Below are 18,061 nucleotides of genomic sequence, written 5' to 3'. Positions count from 1 at the left end.
GACATCACAGGAGACCGAAGATCTGGCAGCTACCTCGGACAAAGAATTAGTCTAGCAATTCAAAGGGGGAACGCTGCCAGTATCTTCGGAACCTTGCCTAAAGGGACTCCTTTTAATGATATATTTTAGTTTATGTTAAATTTTAGTTATTTATTTCAATGTATATTATTTTATTATTATAAGTATTTAATATTATATTTTAAGGTTAGTTATTGTCTTTGTTATATTAATTTATGTTAGCAGTATATTGTGAATTTAAATTAACCTCAAGTTAGTGTATGAAACAAAACGATAAATCCCGAATCAAATCTTTTTCTCCAGTTTATCCCAATGCTTAGCAACAGTATACGAGTCGCAATTGGGAGGTATTAAGCTGAATCACTCAGTGGGTAATCTGTGAGTCAATGAGGATTGATATGCGCCCGGACACCTGGCACCAAGTCCAAACGACACCGAGGTATGACGTCACACAAAAAATATAGTCTAAAGAGATGTTTACTGTCTCCAAGGGAGTAAATTTCCTTTACACTAACAAAATCTGGTTAAATACACTTATTGTAAGGCGCGTTTGTAACTCATTAATCATTACGTGACAAGTGAATGAATAGTTTTAATATATAAAGTGATAGCTATTAAGGCTGTAGCCTATACTTAGCATAATAACAGCTCAATTTCGACACATACTTCCGTTGACTGCCTCCGGTACTAATCGAATCACTCACATTCTTGCTTGTTGTACCTACATCAGAATTGATTTAATATATCTATTATATTTAACAGAATATTTATTTTCTATAGAAATAATCAACTGGCAAAAGATGCCAAGCGCTAACTGTGCATGCTAAGTGCTAACATGCTCGCGAGTGCTTTAGCGGCCTTTGAGGAGTAGTTTTGTGATATAAATAGAAAAAAAGATCTTGAAACTTTCAAACTCTCTATATGATATTTATAGAAATATTATTTGATTATAGATACTAATATTTTGTCACCTGTTTTACACAGCGGGCGAATAAATTCCGGTAAAATAAAATAATATTCGAACATTTATTTAAAACAGAGGCTCGTCTTCGGCCTTCGCGTTATGTTAATTGTTATCGTACACTTCACCACAACAGTTCCGCTGCCTAAATATTCGAGGACCGTACAGCGTATTAACAACTTGCGCGGTCGAGCGTACGTTCGAAGTCAACGAATTATAATAAATGCTTAATTTACCTATAAAAACTCAACAGGCAGAAAAATAAGGATTTCATTTCCAGGTTCCTTCACTATCCGCTTCGAAGTTAGAATACATTACAGCGAGATATTATAATGGCTAGAATTAATGTTCCGATAATTCACGACAGATGTTGACGTGGTCCGTAATACTGTGTATTAAGGTTCATAATTGTCATTAGCTCATTGCAAGTTGGAGAGGAAACATAATTTTCGACAGCGACGTGTGCGTAATTAGGGTTGACTGCTGACTGCGGCTCCAACAGTGGACGCGCTGATGAGCAAGGAAGGGCGAAGTAAAGTTAATTAAACTAGAGAACAACAAGCCCAGTAGGAAGCTTCATTTATGAAATAGATATACATTGATGCTCTTTAAAAACGAGTAATGTATTGTTCATAACGATATTCGTGTGACCTTATAATTTAAATAGGTTAATATAAGCTAGCATTTTGTAGCGGTAACAGCCCTGCGCCGGCGGCGCCACGTGCTCGACTGTCGCGCCCTATGGTTCATTGCTCAGCACATTCTCACAGCAACGCGGGCCTGTCGGGACACTGTACACGTGTCTGCAAACCTAATAGCCTTTAGTTCTTACACAACTTTAATAACTCACAGAATTAACGTATATTATCCTTGATTGCTACCAAATAATACTTAACTGTTTGGTTTTCTCTGTAAGTAAATAGTAGTTTAAGCTTTGACGGGTGGTTAAGCTGCCGAATTCGTTTAGTGGTTAAGCTGCCTAATTCGGTAGGTGGTTAAGGTGTCTAAGTCGATAGTGATGATAAAACTAATTTAAACGCGACCCATAATTACCTGCATTTTTATTATGCAAGTCATTTGTTTATTGGTTGCTATAAGTCTAGACAAACCATATATTACATTGTACAGAATTGAAAAACTCATTACTGACTGCTACAATTATTCGTTTCTTTAAAATTTTGATACACTATCAAAAATAGAAAATAAATTGATTCCTATAAACCCCAGTAGTCGCTGTATTGATGCGCCAGTCTATCTATACCTTATCTTTTGTATTACCTTTTACCCCATAAGTGTTTTTTCAATATCAAAAGTGGTTGCAAGGTGAGTCGAGTGGGCTTAGTGGGATGAGCAGTGAACAGTCAACACACGACTCAAAACACGCATCAATCACTCTATTTCTGCGCGCAGTAAACAAATATAAGTATCTATTTGCGACCGAACACAATGTTCCCGGACGCTGACCGCCTTGGCCGACGGCCACACTGACTGGCTATTACACAAAATAACGAAAATTCTTTTGTAGCTTTCATAACAATTTCACTAACGTATACCTATATTAAGTTAGTTGTTGCTCTGTCAATGGTTATTGTAAATGTATCTAATTATTACGAAGTTATTATTGTTACAGTTGAAGATATTCTGTCTATTCTGTAGTATTCAGCTACTTTAATATATTTTTAACGGCACCAAAAAAATTGATGCGCAAGTTTTTGCACGTCTGCACAATATTAAACAATTCCGCCATTCAAACATCAGTCTCATAGGATCTTGATAATCTTGGAATTGAAATAAACCAATAAATACGTTTTATTTTTATATACCTTACCTTCATTTCGGAGTCGTTTATGTTTATAAGGGATCAATGATAAGCATGTTATTGAAATAAGGTTCGAATAAAAACCGGAGACAAGACATAGGAATTTTTATTTTACTGTACGCCGATATGATAATCCATGGAGCATTGTTTGTCAAGCAAACGCAATAAGGCTAATGCTGTTGTCCTGTAACATAGGGCGACCCCAAAACGCACACAACCACACTGACAACTTTAACTAATATATTTTTTGAGTACAACAGTTCGTTATCTGTAACAAATTTTACACTAAGATAATTGACGGCCCTATCTTTTTAACGGGAATGAAATATCCATAATTTTTTTAAAGCATGTTTAATAAAAGGTAGTCCTTACAAACTCGAAATATGTCTTCCAGAAACCACCATATGTCATCAACGTCATGTGTGATTCCACTTATATGTGAAGTAAGAGCCTTTTAGGTGGGATTTTTTTTTTCGATTTGCATAAAAGAGATAAAAGAGGACCATGAGCATTAAATGTTAGCATTTGCCTAAAATTTCTCTAATACCGTTGTGCCATCGAAAAGGCCGCCGAGGTTAATTAACTAATAACGCGCCAGTATAGTCGAGGTGCGGCCCTCCACCCTCGGCCTCGCCCTCCCTGCTGCAGCTACCCTGGTGTCCATTTCAAAGATAATAACCAAGTTTACATTTCCGTATCTATTTAGATCTCAGAAGACAAATATTTTGACACTAGATTATACTCTAATGAATTACTACAAGTTTTTAAATTGCTTATTTTTTTGTATAATTAGTTGTGTTGTCATATCGGGTTTTGTTACACAAATGTGTATTCTTTGCATACATAGAAACTATATTAAAGCAAATGCAAAGTAAATTATCTTTGGTTAAAGTCCCCTGAAAATCCCGTATTCATTAAAATTAAATCAAAGTGTTCATTCCTTTGTATGTTCATGTGCTTACATTGACTTAGATTTTTGCTTTAGTTACCACTATGCCATTAGATTGATGAATATGATAAAATAAAAATAAATAAAATATAATATGTTTATTATGGAATATAAGATACAGGTGATCACTTATTCCACGTCATTAAATTTAGAATGGTGTTAGACCGTATATAAACAATTGATCACGATGCCTTCGGGCTAGACTAGGCTATGGCTAGGCAGCGGTCTCTTTTGTCTTAGGTTATAAAAAACACCTTAACATTTCAACTAAAATCAATCAAATTAAAGTCACTCAGTAGTACTCAGTCAGTACTTTTATTGGCCCCGACTTATTCGTGTGAAGATATTCTATTTACGAGAGAGTGAATATATTTTGTGTGGTTTTGAACACAAATAAAAAGTATATCACAAAACTAAGATGAATTAAAAGTAGTTTCAGTAAATACAGGCAAAAAATGTGTTTCATGTTTGTATGATTGAAGGGATGTTAGGGGCGCGCCCTCACATTCGTGAGTCCCGCAGCCCAGGGTGTCCAGACGCCACAGCCCTAATTATAATTTAACTGCCGGGGATTGCCCCATTAGTCTGTTTTATGACGTACCCATTGCCCCACATTCAACTAGTTCATTACATGTAATGTGTTACAATAATTAAACAATTATGGCGTGTGTTCTTAAATTATCTTTTGTTGATTCAAGGTGTTCTACTATAATAACTGATTATTATAATAAAGATTATAAGTCGTTCTGGACAGTGGAAAAGCAGTTTTGGCCTAGTGTTACTCGTAGGTGTTGACTTTCACAGCTTATTTCGATATTCAATCCCAGTTTTGCGCCATTAAAAAATCCAATTATGTTTTATTAAATGTGCGCATATTGTGTCGAAGTACCAAAAAAACTTTAGAGGTGTCAAGGGACACCCGGATGGAACGAAATTCCTTTCGATTAATTTATATGTTAATTGGTATCATAACAGTATGATAGATTTTCTCGACACCAATCTTACGACGAAAAAAAAAGCCAACATCACGAGGTGTTCCCAGGCGGTCACCCATCCAAGTACTGACCTCGCCCGACGTTGCTTAACTTCGGTGATCGGACGAGAACCGGATCGTGACAACTTTTCGTAAGAATTTTTTCCGTCTAGCCCCCTTTCACAACGCGCGATAAGGAACTTCGTTCCAAAAAAATGTGTATGAGGAAAAGGTTGTCTATTAAAGTAAATGATCAAAGGAAAACGATCTAAAGCTAAAAACCCATAAAGTATTATAGTGTGACTGGATAATTATTTTAATCAGAAGTGAAAACACTAAGTATATATCTTTACATATCGTTGAACTTCTGCCAACAGGAGGATTTTAAACCATTGTTGTAGAACGCTATAAATTAAGAATTGATTGGTAATAAAATGTCGGTATAGAAACATTTCTATCCAGAAGTTTGCATCACATAAATAAAAACAAAAATGATTTTCAACAACATTTGACAGACTTTATTTTCTATAACTATATCTTATAGTTCTATCTAGGGATAAGGCAAAGGACGTCCGCAATGAGTCTCCATCGCGTTCAGTCTTGAGTCTCGTATTTGACCTCGCTCTTTCCAGGTCTCATTTCCAGCCTCATCAGCAAAAGTACGCCAGGAGGTTTTGCTTGGGACTGTCACTCTTCCGCTTTCCTTGCGGGTTCCAATCGACCGCCAGCATGGTGATATAATTGGAATCTCTTCGGAATGTATGACCTATCCATTTCCACTTGCGTTGCTTAATCTGTTGGCTTCAAATATCTCAGTAATTGTTTATTATTAATTATATGTGTATTCTGGGGCTCTGTATTTGACGATTAAAACACCTTTCTATTACTTTTACTGTAAACGACGCTCGATATTATTTGCAAGTTAATTGAGTGCTTCGGTGCCTTCGACGTCACACGCACACTTATACATACATATCACGTGCTCATTCGATTTTATTATTCTGAAAATAGGTATTAAACAAAACAAAACTGCTGAAATTAGACATAGGGTTTTCCTCAAAAAAAAATCGCTTAAATATTATCTATAAACATGTTGCCAACATGTGACAACAGCGGGACCTCGTGACCCGGAGCTGGCAGACGGGTCAGCGGTGTGGGCTATCTCTAAATACACACAACCCTTATCATTGCATGCGCACTCAGTTGCAACGTATATTAATAAAATACCGCCCTGACTTTTAATGCCGTACTGAGATTACATTATTATTGACGTGTATGTACAATCAGCTAAATGGAAACAGTTTTTTTATGTCACCATTAGTTAGGAATTTCTTACAATCACTATTAAAATTCGTTATATTTTCAGTTCAAAAGTTTCAGATGCTTCTATGTGTCGAACGATGCAAATATTATTCATATTCTAACGAAATTCTGATCGGAACAGTTGCCTAGAGCTTCGCCTATACTAGGGTTGCATCTACCACCAGAATATGTCTTATTAATCAAAACTATAACATACTTTACGTCTTATCATAGGACTTGTTACATAAAGCAGGCGTTTAATACTCTTTTAGACACAAATTTGAAGTAATAACACAGCGGCTTAGTAGAAACACTATATGTATTTTTATACTATGACAGCCCTGAATATTGTACGGCTTACATGTGTGTGCGAGTGATAAGAGGTCGCGCGATAACCCGCGAGGACGAGAGCGCATACACGACGATCGTGTCCATGTCGCATGTTTAATTTTAACTCATTTTATTATGTAACAGTGCATACAATAATGCAAACCTTAGATACTATTATTTAAGAAATGCAATTAATAAAATATTAAACTTATAGAACATGAAAACTAAATCTTAATAATTATTATAGCAATATAGAGTTGGTAATAAAAGATCGAAATATATACCACACAATAGATAATCGTAATTATTTACGTACCTTGTATGCCAAGTTTAAAAATCGAATCTAAAACAACGGCGACGAACGATTTTACAAAACATAGACGCGCGAGTAATGGTCTCATGACTCGACATCTAACGCCTATCACCACGTGTGTACAGTAATGTATAACGTATGCTAATAGCGGAGTGAACAATATGATATTATCATGGTGTAACCAATTATTACATTACAAAGCTTACAAGTTAAAAGAGATGATATACTGAACTTGGATGTGAATGATCATTCATAGCGTAGAATATTTTTACAAATAATACTCTGTCAAGGTGTGGAATATTGGTTGAGACGAATCGGCAGATTTGGCCTTATTTCAAGGGGCTTATCTTTAGTACGCGTAAATCTTTAGCCTCATATTAGGCTTTATAAATGCAGAGATTTTAAACTAAATTACTTTATTAAAAGTTATTTTTTTATCTATATAATAGTATCAATCGCTTATACTGGGAATAAATAAGGCGCAACTGCGTTTCTCTGTGAATACAAAAGAAACAACATTTAAAGCCTATATTCTAGGTTTTATAAAGTAAAATAATATAATGAAAAAAGTCGATCAGACGGCAAAGACAACATTACAAAAGAGTTTATATAAAATACAATATACATAAGAGTTTGTATAGGAAAATATATTATTTTTTCCTTACATCTATATAATATTTTCGTCCCTTAGGTGATTTTTATTGTATTATTTTTAAATTCATCACTGTAATCCTACTTTTTAAACACGATGGATTTTGTTAAATTTCGCTAGTAACACCTGCATTGCATTGTTTAGTAGGTATTCGCTATACAATTACTTATTACAGTGTAAATGTGTGTTAGATATGCCAGGCTGCAAGTACCAGCGCACGAGTGTATCCGGCCCGCGATGTGGTGAGCGCTAATGAGAGAAGAATTGGCGATAATTGTGCCGCAAACATCGATCGGTTCATCGACACTACGCGTCGCAAAGTCACAACTGAGCTCACAGCTACGTGTATTATTCATAATATCGAACACACAAAAACCATATACCAATTACTGTATATTTGTGTGTTGGAAATAATTTTTAGATATACCAATTTAAACTTAATCATTAATTATGACCGTCACGCCTTCCAAAACCTATTTTTCAGGAATGATTTCAGGTTTCGTGTAGTTTGAAGGTGCGGCGTGTTTGGAGGGCTCATGGGGCTTGAGGGGGTGAGAGGGGACGACGAATAATTGTCACAATAAACAGTCCGTAATGGAGTGGAACCGCGCCCGGCCGCCTAATTAGCGGAATGGACACCGCAGGGCCGCTACACCCTGATTATTCTTTAATAGTAGCTTAAAATAAACATAATAATTGCCAATTAATTATAGACTTCTATATGGCATCTATTCTCGTATTCATATAAGAAAATTTAAATAATAAACTTTATTTACTTATATGTAAAGACAAACTGTTGATCAAAGTTCTTACACACACCGAGAAGCAACCTTCTGCAGTCCTGAGCTCGCTCGGGCGGTTTTGGCAACTTTCTGTATTCACATTTGGGCACAGCTCTCGAGCAGGTCCTATGTATGTCGATCATTTCCTTTTCATGTTTTTACATCACACATCTGTAACGCAAGACGTTACGCTATAAAAACGTTTCCTTTAACTCATTTCATACTTTGATACCATAAACTAAGTTGGAAAGTGATATAATTAAACATCATACGTCACCACGTTGCGTTCGTTCCATTATTCTATTGAGTGTGGAAATGTTTAAATACATTATACAAGATATCATAAATAATTAATATTATATCAATTATTATTATTAGAATATGATTTTGTCCCATTCGGTGTCGAGACCCTTGGTCCGTGGGGTCCTAGCGCTTTAAGGCTTTTTAAAGAAATTTCAAAAAGGTTATTCGACATCACAGGAGACCAAGGATCTGGCAGCTACCTCGGACAAAGAATTAGTCTAGCAATTCAAAGGGGGAACGCTGCCAGTATCTTCGGAACCTTGCCTAAAGGGACTCCTTTTAATGATATATTTTAGTTTATGTTAATAATTAATTAATAGTGATATTTACTTTAATATTTGTCTCTTAACTGTTCGCCTTCTAGTGCGCAGTGGCCGGTGCAACAGGTCCGCGCAACAAGTGTTGAGCTTTAACCCGTATATAACCGGTCCCGATGCTTCATTAATACATTCGGCAGGTGACTGTCTCTACGCACTGTCTATGATATTATACCTGTATTGGTTCGGTGAACTTGCAATCACAAACGCGATAGTCTTCACTACAGGATTTGTGGTTACATCAGTTTTAAATGTTCTTTAAAAGATTGATTAAGATGAGGGCAATATAGTTTACGTTACACGATTTTTTACGTTTACACGGAAATATGCCTTGAAAAGATAATCCTTTATATGTTGGCGAGGTGTGAAAAGTAACGATGTGAATTCTAGTTAAAGAATTCACTCTGTATCAAAAAAAAATCGAAATTATTCATTCACACTTCATTTATGAACGTCAAAAAAGAAATATATGCTTCCAATTTTACATTTAATGCCATTTCTCAGATCAAGGGCGTAGAACGGAAGAGAAGAACTGGCAATAAACTCTCCGCCACTCTTTTGAATCACGAAGACTTTTGTTTTACACAATGTTTGTAAGGAGCTGCAACTATTACACCATGTTTCACACCATAAGTAATTAATAATAATAAAATAAATTAAAAACAAAGATTTGTCCTCTATCAGCAGCAAGCATGGTGGAATAGGATCAATATGGATAACCAAACATCATGTGTTCTGTAATATTTTATATATCTTAAGAATAAATAAAAAAGCTGGTTACGCTAGGATCGCGATTTGTGAGGTTCCATTCAGCTAGAATAAATAACTATTTGCATAGCCGCAAGGCTGTGCGAACTACACCCCGCGTACCTGCGTCACATATATTGACTAACATCTATATCAAAACAAAATTAACCTTGTGCTAAAACTAGTGAATTAAATTTTCGTATAAATTATAATTTTATACAAATGAATTGCCAACGATTAATCTTACGTATTACAAACTATTACTAATAAATAATAAATTGCTTACAAAACGGCTCACAATTATGATATACTTGTAGAATTTATTTAGAAATTATATATAAATTAATTCATAATATGGAAGTAAGCGTGTGTAAAATTTCCGGCAACTAACAACTGCGCTGTAGCTATGCGCAAAAGTTTTTTTTTTAATAAGAATACATGCTCGAACTTTTCCTTGCCATATGTAATAAAGCAAACTTCAAATTTCTTTCCTCCAACTTTAATGTTGTTCCCTTTGGAGTAGACACTCTTGGGCCGTGGGTTCAAGTCCACAAGCGCTATTTAAAGATTGAAGTTGGCGTCTGGTAGTACCGGTGAGCTGGGGTTTTCATCGCTCAACGAATAAGTATCGCAATACAGCGAGAAAATGCTGCCAGCATTAAAGGTACACTGCTAAGGGACCAAACATTTTTAAATTGTATTTTTTGTATATTTGTGTTGGAAATAACCATCATACATTGAATTATGAATATTGTGGTTTGATATATTGTTAGGTGATGATTATTTTACAACAAATTAAAACCGAAATATCAAGCCAACTATACCAGAATCATGACTGGTGAAACAACAATGTGCAAACATAATATTATAAGATTAAACGCGTCCGACGACCTCTTTACGGTGGAAGAAACACCGTTACCTCCTCTGGTTTCAAGTTCGGCAAAAACTCGATGCCAAACACGAAACCGCTCCAAACTCGTGGTCCCAGGTTCGGGGTTTTTATTTATTTAATTTGAACACGCTCGCCGAACGAGTTGCTGTCGCGGGAGAGTGTAAAGCTAGTAATTAGGGCATACAACGGATCTGTGACCGCATAAATTGAAGAATTACTTGGATAAATGCAGGCCGGGTTCTATTTATGCATTTAAAACCATGGTCGTTCCAACCCTATATTAAAATACAGACGTAATAGTTATAAATACAAGAAGATAATTACGGAATGTATATGTATAGGTAGTTTATTACCTATTTTTTTAAGAAGCATAAGTACACCTGGACCACAGTGATAATTAATAATGGTAGCAATTATTGCATTAATACCGATACGGTGTCCTATCGAGTACAGCTATGACGTAATTTACATTGTTCTGTTCATTTAATTCTTGAACCCCGTTCTTTAAGTTCTGACCCAGAACTTGTCTGGTTTTGGCACTACATTTTACTTTACATTATGCAATCACAACTGCTATATTGCGCCTAAGTAAGTAGCGATTAGAGCAAGAAATCGAACTCGCGGTCTTGTCTAGGTTTCTTTCACAATGCTTATTTGCTTCTTGTAAGTAAACAACTGAATGCTTGTGTATTGTAAGTGAAAGCTGAAAAGATTATGACTTAAAATTCTCAATTTCCTAAGACGAGTTGTAAATGGCATCGCGCGTGAAACGAACCTAGCGTGGCTCGCCTCACCTCATGAATAAATCATTAATTTATATTTTAATTTACGCTAACAGCTTACATTCAAAGGCCTCTTGTCTTGATCACTAACGCATATTTGTGTTGTCGAAAAATCTATGGTAGTTGCTTATTTAAACATTCCGTTCGGTGGTAGTCTTTACGTAAAATAGATTTTTAAACCAACAATACCTGAGATTCAAGCATTTTTGGCATTCAAGTAACTCAACAGCTTTATATTACATAGCAAGAATACATATAGAAAGTATTATCGTTCGGAATATTTAGTTTAAAGATAAGTCTTCGGGAGAAGGTCGTTGGTTCAGCTAACAACAAGATTGTGAGCGTTACATAACTAAATATTAATAATTGGGTATAAATATTTGCATAACAAGTCTGCGTGGACTCTGGACGTTAACGACGTACAGAAATAATAGAAAACGATTAAATTATTTCAATGTTAGCTTTTTCATTGATCCTTAGTACCAAATCCATAGTTTGTTTTTGAGGTGCTCAGCGTTTTGTATGGCTGTTTTAAGTTTAAAGAGAACTCGAACGAACTAAGGATGTCTAAGTTAGAAGTGTGATAGCCATTGGATCCACACACTATACAGACACAAAAATAAATAAAAATAAATCAGTGGCGCTACAACTTTTATAGGTCTGGGCCGCAGATTTCTGTATCTGTTTTATGATCAATCAAATAGACAAGGAGTAGATCAGCCTCCTGCCTGACACAGGCCATTGACCTTGGTCTAAGGCAAGCCAGTTTCCTCACGATGTTTTCCTTCATCGTTCGAGCAAATGTTAAATGCGCACATAGAAAGAAAGTCCATTGGTGCACAGCCGGGGATCGAACCTACGATTTCAGGGATGAGAGTCGCATGCTGAAGCCACTAGACCAATACTGTTCTATATAGTGTGTAAGTTTTTTTTAGAAACAACCTACATTAGCATTTGTGGTTTATGGTCTTAGTGGTTAAATTAATTAACCCATTACCACTGTATATGTTTCTGCTCTCTTTCAAAACAGTTCAGACCTCCGTTGAACCATCAGTCTCTTTAAGGTTTTGTGCTTGGAGAAGGGTTTCGCTTGTACTTTTAAAAAAAGAATCTAAAACTATTTCTGCACACTTAACAAGTTATTTCCTTTCATAGCTTCTGCACAAATCACTTCTTTGTCATTTTACAGTCAGATTTACACAGCATCATCAAATTCAAGGATGTAAGGTAATATTAATTTAGTTTTGAATATTAACATGAAATAACTGAAAAATACACAAATAGAATTTGAATTCTAAAAAGTGATGCCAGTTCATTATTTAATTTACCGTTTAATTTTTTATTTCATTAGCCTGGCTAAGTTGATACATATCTTGTTCGATTCATTAAAAACATAAGAAAAGGGTTTTGCACATGTCCATTATGGCGCCAAGCCGAGCTATTTATTATAATATCTCTTCACACTTATCTCATTAACTTATTATTATATTGACGTAATAACACCTCTTTAAAGCACTGTTGGCCAATAAAGACTTCGACCTTGAGATTTTGCGTTCAAATCTCACCAGCAATAAACTTCTAGGTTAAAACTATATTATAATTAAGATTGGCCATCGTGAGGAAATGGCGTATATTAAAAATCAACGCTTTCAGGCACATACACGTAGCTTGAAGTGCTTGCGTATAATTCTCTACCTGTTCCTTTATTATTAGAAAATTAAATTAGGTACAGACTTTTTTAACTGACTGACCACTCACTATTGAAATATTACTAGAACTTGTATTGAAAATTTCTGTGTACTGTACTGCGTATTCTATTTATCATGTTTTAATGTCATGTAGGTGAGTTGATACTGAAATAAGTTAGTTAGTCACTAAATCGAACTCTCTGATTTTTAATCCGCTTAATCACAAAAGCGGTCTATATAATTTATTATTGAAAGCACATATAAGATACGTAGCGATAGATGGCCAGTCGCAAGATAATCCACTCACATCAATAACGCTCTTCGCATTTTTATAAGAAAATCCAAGAATCTTGTTCTCACAGTATTGTACGTGGGAACTTCATATGAACTAAATAACATACAGAAATATGAATTAGAATTTGTAACAAAGTAAAATACTGTAAATTTACTCCGACTCACCTAATCTTAGATTAATGAGTCTAGTAAATAATTATTCCTAAATTATTATAAATCTTGTTTGAATATATGTTTGAAGAAGATAAGACATTCTATGTACAGCCTTGCGATTCTGTAACTCACTTTTCGAACTCACACAGCGGTTTTCGCATCGGCGGTCGGCTGAAAAGGTGGGAGCTTATAGTTTATTGTTTATCAGAATGCCAAATCATAAAATGACTGCTTCACGACTGATTTGAGAGCGACCGCCGATGCGAAAACCGCTGTGTGAGTTCGAAAAGTAAGTTACAGAATCGCAGGGCAGAAATAAAATTGTTCTTATTATAAATAAGTGTTAATTGATACAAACTTATTTAAGGTTGTACTTATCTCTACACTATCGAAATCAGTTTAATGGTTTAAGAGTCAAAATATAACTAACTAGCTCTGGTCACTTAAAAAATATTTAAATTTAAAAAATAGTTAAAATGGTTGGAAAAAGCGTGGTTGGAACTCAAATCCCATAGTTATCTAATCTTAACATGTTTTGTCGACTGGGAATATGGTAGAAATGTAGCTGAAGACTTCCAGAACCAGATTGAACCAGATTTTTTTACAGTGGTCTATTAGGAAAGAGATTCAAAATTTTTTTTACAAATTCAGATTAATATAACGCTATTAAATAAATGTCGGTTATGTTAATGTTAAAAACGAATGCCTTACGTTACTTAAATAACAATTAATGAGTAATTTTCTTTAGACGTTTGGCGGACGTCAGCATAATTAAATATAATGTTCCTAGTGTGGTTCAACGTAATAGTTGTTCATACACCGATCACCTGTTCTTTTACCCATTCCTATATAAATAGGGTATGTATTTGTCCCGGAAAACAATGAAAAAATAAATCTACAGATTTACTATATAGCACTAAGGTATCTATGTGCTATCTATGTGAAGAATAATTTATATGTAACAGTTATGAAATTCTGCAGATTTTTTTTGTTATAAACGTACAAAGTTGCAGCTGATTAAACAATTTTTTATGATTTATCAAATAATTTAGATAGATTTTTTAATGTGATGTCAAGAACTCGTGAAGTTTTATTTACAGTGAAGTTTAGTAGCTTTAGCAAAATTAAAGAAAGAATTAGAGTGGATACATTTTATTATCTTAATTACAATATGTTAAAAATATGAACAAAAGTTAAAGTTTCATTTAGTAAGCTTTTCAAGTTGGATCATAGTAGATGACCAGGACTGGCGTCACGCCTGCAATGACCTGAAACCAATAATTTTAATTGAAAAACAATAGAACATCGCGCTATGAATCAAGTTTTTCTTTGACCCGTAAAACCTTTTTATACTTATATAATCTAATGAGTAATACATATATTCATACATCTGGATATTTTACTGTAGTATTTAGTTTCAGTATAAGCTTGATTATAATACTTAAATTGTCATAAATAGAACCTTAATCTAAGCTAAGCTGTACAAATAAATTGAACAGTTTGGTCCCTGTGACAGTCCTTTTTGTGTTTACATATCACAAAAATATAAACTTTTAAGTAATATTAAATAATATGACCTTTAATTAGTGTAAAGTTTAAATGTTACATACAGTGGTGTAGTGTAACATATCATGCGCGTCGGGTAATTTGAATAACGTACACAAAACAAACCGTTTTGGTCCATAAATAGGAATAATCATCTCATTAAATGTTTAATAAGTATACCGAGTACTCGTCTGCACAAGTGGCGCCACTGTAGCCCAATAATTGAAATAGTATAATTACTGTGGAAAACAAACTGCTAGTCACGGTAAATATTTACTTATAACTACACCGCATATAACAACTATAATTACATAACTGCCGTTGAATTCTTTGCTCTGGCTTTAACCGTCGAATAATTTACAGTTTATCTTTCAATTATTCATTTAATGGCGACACATATTTGTAATACAAAATTACTTGTTAGTGAATAATATTTTTAGCTGTTGTATGTCTGACTATGTACTTAGATAAATATAATTTACAATAATATATGTCATTATTACAGAATAATGTGATTTTCTAAAATGAAAGGAATATTTTATAATTGATTTAGTGTTTCAAAAGATTACATAAAAACGTATCTAGATGTGGAGTTTTTGAATAGTTTCCTAGTAAATGGCTGCCAAGATTATTTGTAAAACATAAAGACGCAAATTTATTAATGAGCCATAATCTCAATATGTTGGAACATGCCCCAAGCGGTATGTGGTCCGAAAATTCGAGCAGTCAGGTCAGTCACCTCACCATGCGATATATTTTCAAACTAAGGACTAAAATGTCTGCTGTAATCATACAGGACAAACCAATCCGTTGAATCACTTATTACTAAGAAACGCAACAATGTATGAACGATAGATAATTACAATACATGTTTTTTGTGTTCATAGCACTGTATTGTCAGACATATTATGCTGTGTGACTTTGTATTACGATTTTATTATTTTTGTATTAAAAACAGCCAAATTATTGATTCGAAAACAAAATTGGCTTCTTAAAGTAACATTAACTTAAATTGTAGTTCTGATAGTTACATTAAACAGTAATATTAAACTTTCGTAAATGAGTAATAGAATTGTTATGTATTAGGGTGAACATAATTATTTAAATTTAGTCTGTACATAAAGTATTGGCATTTTGACGTTAATCTGTAGTGACGTTTATTTGAATCAACATGATTAAACAAACGAATCGTCGTTATAATTAGACGTTTACCTACATTCGATGTTATGAGAAAATTGAAGATAAGGCAAGTCACGGCTGCCTAATTAATTCACATTTGTTCAATAATAATAATTTAATTGCAAGAATATAAGTCCAGAAATGTTATGGTGGTACAATATACTCAACAACACACATAATGGCGTGCAAATTGAAGGCGTGAAGGATAATGGAACATGGAAAACTAAAGTCTACGACAAAGACACTACATATACAGAAGACTATTTATACCCACTTTTCTACAACCTATATTAGCATTACCAAATCCTAAATTATGTCCATAGACACTCCTCACCACGCACTCTGCCCTACAAACATGTGATTACAAATTTCGAAATATAATCGAATAAGTATTTAAAATTCAAATTGTACAACTCTGCATATTTACAAGTTAAACGTTAAAGCGATGGAATTAAATTGGAAAAGGTCAAAACTGTACTTATTAATTATTTATGATTCCGTATTATGTGGTCATGGGGCGAGTGTGTGCGTGTGTCCGTGTATTCGTATGCCATGAAGATGTTAGGGAAATAACTAGAGTTAACTATACTTCAGGAATTAAATAATAATATAAAGTGTAAAGGGATATCTGTAGAATATGTTTGCGATAAGATCTTGTCGTTATCTGTTTATCTGTTGGCTGGACAGAGGCCAGTGTGGTGAGGGGAAAGAGGGTAATGGCGACCGGATATTGGCTTCGAACGGTAGGCAACAAGTTATCGCCCGGGGGATATTTTATCGTAATACAGAAGCTAATGAAAACAAGGATAGCGTCTCAAATCTTCATCTTCACGACAGATAAATCTGTCAGGGCCGTAAGTTTAACTCTTAAATGATAATATCGTAGCGTAGGCCTATCTTCTTGCCGTAAAAACCTTGTTTCCTATTATTAATCAGTATGTAATACATAATATTAACGATGATAGTTCTAGATTGAGAAGGCAACACCTAAACGTGTTTAGTGGCGGCGCTTTATCATGATATACTTGCACAATCTATTTCACATTATTTCAACAATTACTCACGCTATCAATATTAGAGATTAATAATAGTCAATTTTAATTATAACACGTTCTCACAGCGTTTCAATTTTCTGCCTCAAGTCTGCCTAAACTAATACTATATTCTTAAATCTAAATTGAAATATTTATAACACCAGATATATTTTTGTTAATATTGTCAGGAAAGAAAAACTAAGAAATCCTTTGGCTGTATTATTAGAAAACAATATTATTTATTTTATTTATTTATTCACACTTTATTTCTTTATAATATAAAAATTAAACATGTAAAGGAAAGGCAACTGTCGGCCTTATCGCTTATATTATTGTTTTAACACTGCATAACGTAATTTAATTTTGTTAATAATTGCAAGTCATTTATCACATATATACATATGTATATATGATTATAACATATTAAAGATATGTAATTATACCGTACATATATTAGTATTTATTTTTATCAAAGGCTCTCGGTCTTTGACCAAAATCTATTATCGCGATAAGCGGCTACCGTGCGATAGCGACCACACTATTCGCACCTCCTCACTACTGAATTGTTGACCAAGGAATTTATATCTTAATAACTTATATACATTTTTGAAGTTATACTTCTTTTCGCGCGTTAGGGAAAAATGATGAGAGTAAATTTTTACGATGCGCGCGCACACCGTCACAAAAGCCGACACCCTGAAGTTAGCTATAGTCAACATTTTAGTTTTTTTGAAGTTATACTTCTTTTGGCGCGTTCGGGAAAAATTATGAGAGTATTTTTTTTCTATTGTTAGTGTCGTTTTTTCTACAAATGTAGAAAAGGCGAAAGATATTTTTTTTATCATGTTACGCCAAAGAAGTATAACATTTTTTTTACATTTATGTATATACAATACTAATTGAAAACATTACAATCTAAACCAATCTTATCTTTAAACTTTGAATGAAATGGTAATCTTTATTACAATAAAATAACTATTGTTATTCATAGTTCCTAATGAAAACATGTATTCAAGAACATTATAATA

The 18,061-nt window shown here is 34.0% G+C and overlaps 1 long non-coding RNA gene across 1 annotated transcript; it reads right to left on the bottom strand.

The window, feature by feature from the left end:
• Nucleotides 1-5,010: 5,010 nt before the first annotated feature.
• On the bottom strand, nt 5,011-7,002 carry LOC125054584. Its single transcript, XR_007117729.1, has 2 exons — nt 6,669-7,002; nt 5,011-5,721 (listed from the first exon to the last, which is right to left on the bottom strand). It is a non-coding gene; the product is annotated as an uncharacterized LOC125054584 (long non-coding RNA).
• Between the last annotated feature and the right edge of the window lie 11,059 nt (nt 7,003-18,061).

Source organism: Pieris napi, chromosome 12 (assembly GCF_905475465.1).
Source record: "Pieris napi chromosome 12, ilPieNapi1.2, whole genome shotgun sequence".
Taxonomy (NCBI): Eukaryota; Metazoa; Arthropoda; class Insecta; order Lepidoptera; family Pieridae; genus Pieris; species Pieris napi.
This window is presented reverse-complemented; position numbering and strand designations above follow the sequence as displayed.